Source organism: Arvicola amphibius, chromosome 12 (assembly GCF_903992535.2).
Source record: "Arvicola amphibius chromosome 12, mArvAmp1.2, whole genome shotgun sequence".
In the NCBI taxonomy this organism is placed as follows: domain Eukaryota; kingdom Metazoa; phylum Chordata; class Mammalia; order Rodentia; family Cricetidae; genus Arvicola; species Arvicola amphibius.
The window spans coordinates 83,288,032-83,293,017 of NC_052058.2; the positions used below are offsets into that span (position 1 = coordinate 83,288,032).

The window sequence follows — 4,986 nt, forward strand, 5'->3', positions numbered from 1 at the left end:
GTACAACACTTATCCAATGCTCAGAGTCAAATGTACCTCCAACTTTTTAGATTTCGGCAACACCCCAGTACTCACAGAACCTGGAGGGAGAGCCGAGCTAGCCGCAGACAGCAAGACGCTTTATGGTATCTAGAGACACCAAGGATTACTGCATTTATTCATACTCGTTGGCTTAATTAAAGGTCATTAATGGCCGCGCATCTACTCAGGTGAGTTCAGGCTGAGTGAGCAAATGAATTACCTGACACCTGGTTCTCAGAGCTTTGTCTAAATGTGAGCTCAACTGTTGTAGGACGCTAAAACATCCTTTTAAAAAAAAAAGGAATGTAATCAAAAATGGCACAGAATTCTGGCATGTTCCTTTTGTACGCCCACAGAGCACACATTCGATTCTGAAAACTATTAGTGGCTGGTCTAGAATAAGGCTGCAAAGGGCAGCCAGACATGCATGGGATGGGGACAGTAGGAACGGGGAGGAGGAGGGAATTCCATTCATACCTGGTTCATTAATGAATAGGGAAGCATCCACTGTGCAGTTTATGTCTTATGCCTGCCTGAAACTTTCCTCTTTTTTAAATTATTAAGTATTTTTATGTGCATTAATGCTTCACCTGCATGTTTGTCTGTGCAAGGGTGCCAGAACCCCCGGAGTTGGAGTTACAGACAGTTGTGGGCTGCCATGTCGGTGCTGGGAAATGACGCCAGGTTCTCTAGAAGAGCAGCCAGCGCTCTTAACCCCTGAGCCGTCTCTCCGGTCACCCGAAACTCTTCTGAGAGCCTAGGATTGGCACAGATGTCACGTCTCTGGGAAGGACATGGCTTTAGCACGTCAGTACAATCCTACAGTCTCTTTCTCAGATGCCTCTGCTATCTCAAGACACCAGAGAAGAAAGGCGCACAAAAGGCTGCAGTGTGTGGACAAGGTTGGTGTTTGCTTGAAATCCTCTCTGAAGAAAGTTTTAAACTATAGGTAAAGCACTTTGCATAAAGAAATACTCATCGTAGACAGCTTCTCCCTCAGCCCTGACAGCCGATTCCCCTCTGCTCACAGTTCTTACTTTATGAGACGAGCCCTAGGGAGGCTAAGTAGGGTGGTGAATGATGTCAGACAGCACCTACTGTGCCCATGTGCTGGAACCCCTTCTGGTACACACCACTTTGGCTTGTATTTATTTTCCATGACTTAGGCCATCAGGGTCCTGCTTTCCTGATCATTGACTACTAGCCCGGTGAGCATACCAGAATGTCCCACGCAGAGAGCAGGCCCCACCACCACTTGTCCCCATCCCTATTATTCCTTACCCCTACCACTCAGCTCCCCCCACCCACCACCTGTAAGCTCAATAGTTCCAGAATCTTCTGGAAGTGTCAGATTCATTACAGTCTCATTTCTCAGATGTGAGTCAGAAAGACAAACAGCCCTCTTCTCAAGATGGTGTCTTGAATTCCAGAGTCATGTTGTGTAATACCGAACACAACTGTAGTTTGAATTTTCGTACCATGATGTTTTCAAACAGTGAAAATCTGCTGTGTTTTATTGAATAAAAAAATATGCATGGGCTGGGTGGTGGTGGCTGCCTTTAATCCCAGCACTTGGGAGGCAGAGGCAGGTGAATTTCTGTGAGTTCAAGGCCAGCCTGGTCTGCAAGTTCCAAGACAGAACTACACAAAGAAACCCTGCCTTGAAAAACAAAAACAAAAACAAACAAACAAAAAAAAAACATGAAGCAACTAATGACTACCTGAAAAAGAATTGGCCTCTCCCAAGGATGAATGCCCTTATTGGCTGTCCAGTGCAAGGTCAGCCTTGAAACCATGTATACACAAACAACAAAAACATACCCAGCCAGTTCTGTTTCTATATATTTATGTATAACAAATATAATCAAAGAAAAAGAGGCCATCAGCTTGAGAGAGGGGAGCATGAGAGGGGTTTGAGGATAGGAAATTGGGAGAGGCTGAAGGAAGAAAAGGGAGGGGGAAGTGATATAATTCTATTTCAATTAAAATATTAAAAATATGTAGCTGAGGGGCTGGAGAGATGGCTCAGAGGTTAAGAGCACTGGCTGCTCTTCCAGAGGTCCTGAGTTCAATTCCCAGCAACCATATGGTGGCTCACAACCATCTATAACTCAATCTGGTTCCCTCTTCTGGCATGCAGACAGAACACTGTATAAATAATAAATAAATATTTTTTTTTAAAAAAAATATGCAGCTGAGCGGTGGTGGTACATGACTTTAATCCCAGGACCCAGGAGGAAGAGGCAGGAGGAGCTCTGAGTTTGAAGGCAGCCTGGTCTACAGAGTGATTTCCAAGACAGCCAGGGCTACACAGAGAAACTGTCTGGGGGGAGAGGGAGTATATATAAAAGTATTAATAATGAATTCTATGTCTTAAATATAGCATTTTATACTCTCAGCCCATCTCAACTTAAACTATAATTTCCATCAGAAGTAGTTGATTGTGGCAGCACATACCTATAACCCCAGGATTTAGGTGCTAAGGCAGGAAGATTAGCACTTTAAAACCAAACTGGATACATCAGAAGACACTGCCAAAAAGAGAGGGAGAGAGGGAGGGAGAGCCATCTATGGAGGGGGCTCTTGGATCATTATTCTACTCTGCCAAGATAGCAAAGGGGGGTGGAGTCTAGACAAGCAGGTGGAGCATTTTCTTGATTAATGACTGATCTGGGAGAGTTCAGTCCGTTGTGGCAGTGCCACCCTTTGGGCAGGGGGTCTTTGGTTGTGTAAGAAAACAGGCTGAGTGAGCCATGAGGCATCATCTAGCATTACGATGCCTCAGAACCCACCATGGAGATGGGTGCCAGATTCATGGCCTGGAAACTCCAGAATGGTGAGTAGAATAAACTTCTCTTCTTTATGATGTTCCTCAGCTCAGTTAGTTCACTGTGGTTAACCGAAAACAGTTACTACACTAACACCCTCCCCATAGCCGCATCATGCCCCTTTGAATACCCCAAAACTGCGAAGCTCTCAGTGAACCTTCCCAGATCCCACCTCAGTCACTCGTCACTAGTACCTCATGCCAGTCCCTTCACCACCCTTGCCATAAGATGGCGTCATATATTCCATCATTGTCTGTCTAGTTCTGCAAGCAGGAGCCAGAGGGCAGTGACCTCACCTTCCGTGCTCACTGCTGAATCCCCAGAACTAGAGCTGAGCCTGAGCTAACTAACCTGCCCCTCACTCAAAACATTTGTGATAATGGACAAATGAATGAGTGGACAGCTGATACATGAGCCAAGAGCTACGTGCTGCTCATTTTAAAATAAGAGGTAGGGGCTGGATATAAAATAATAATAATCGGGGGCTGGAGAGACAACTCAGTGGTGAAGAGCATTTGCTGCTCTTGCAGAGAACCCAGATTTGATTCTCAGCACCCGTGTGGCAGCTCACACCTGTCTATAAAACCATTTCCAGGTCCTCTGATTCCCTCTTGTGGCGTCCATGGGCACTACAAGCATGTGGTGTCCAGAAATACATGCTGCAAAATACCTGCAGTGGTTTCAATAATAATGGTCTTTACGGGCTCATATATCTGATACGTGATACTAAACAGTTATATTTAAGTCATTTCAGAAACTTTTGGGCATTCTTGTTCTAAACCCAAGCCAAAATACATTTAATTTTTTTATTTTTTATTTTTTTTTAGAAAATATAAGTAAAGATCTTATTGGGTTTTTTGGTTTGCTTGGGTTGGGTTTGGGTTTTGGTTTTGAGACAGGATCTCACTATCTAGCCCTGGATTGCCTGGAATTCACTATGTATGCCTCAAACTTATAGAGGTCTGTGCCTCTGCCTCTCCAAGTACTGGGATTAAAGGTGTATGCTGCCATTCCCTGCTCAAGTAAGTCAAACTACACTTAAAAATTTTTTATTTATGTATTTGTTTATTTTCATATGGATACTATGCCTGAATATTTGTCTGTGCAGCATTGCTGACATCTTAGGAGGCCAGAAGAGGGCACTGGGTCTCTTGGGGCTGGAATTCCAGACAATGGTGAGCAGCCCTGTGGTACTGAGAGCAGCCAGTGCCCTCAACCACTGAATTGTCTTCCAGCCCTAGTCCACAACTCTTAGAATCCAACATTCTAGGGCCACAGAGGTGGGTCAGTGGGCAAACCGCTTGCCACACAAGTGTCAAAACCTCAGATCTAGTGCTCGCTTCGGCAGCATATATACTAAAATTGGAACAATACAGAGAAGATTAGCATGGCCCCTGCGCAAGGATGACACACAAATTCATGAAGTGTTCCATATTTTTACAGTTGGGATGGAGGAGGAGTAGATATTGGAGCAGGGAAGTATATATCTTAATTAAGGGAGCCATTTGAGGGTTGGCAAGAGACTGGATTCTAGAGGGGTTCCCAGGTATCCAAGGAGATATCCCCAGCTTGTTCCTTGAGCAGCTGAGGAGAGGGAGCCTGAACTGGCCCTATACTATAGCCACTCTGATGAATATCTTACATACCACCATAGAAACTTCATCTGGCGATGGATGGAGATAGAGACAGAGACCCACGTTGGAGCACTGGACTGAGCTCCCAAGGTCCAAATGAAGAGCAGAAGGAGAGAGAACATGAGCAAGGAAGTCAGGTCTGCAAGGGGTGCGCCCACCCACTGTAACAGTGGGGCCAATCTAATGGGATCCCACCAAGGCCAGCTGGACTGGGTCTGATGGAGCATGTGATCAAACCGGACTCTCTGAACGTGGCGTATGATGATGGCTGACTGAGAAGCCAAGGACAATGGCACTGGGTTTTGATTCTACTCCATGTACTGGCTTTGTGGGAACCTAGTCTGTTTGGATGCTCACCTTCCTAGACCTGGATGGAGTGGGGAGGACCTTGGACTTCCCACAGGGCAGGGAACCCTGACTGCTCTTTGGACTGGAGAGGGAAGGGGAGGAGGAATGGGGGAGGGAGAGGGAAACGGGAGGAGGGGAGGAGGTGAAAATTTGTA

The 4,986-nt window shown here is 45.7% G+C and overlaps 1 non-coding gene across 1 annotated transcript; it reads left to right on the forward strand.

Moving 5' to 3' along the window:
- Positions 1-4,181: 4,181 nt before the first annotated feature.
- Positions 4,182-4,288, forward strand: LOC119799634. Its single transcript, XR_005282910.1, has one exon. It is a non-coding gene; the product is annotated as a U6 spliceosomal RNA (small nuclear RNA).
- Positions 4,289-4,986: the final 698 nt, after the last annotated feature.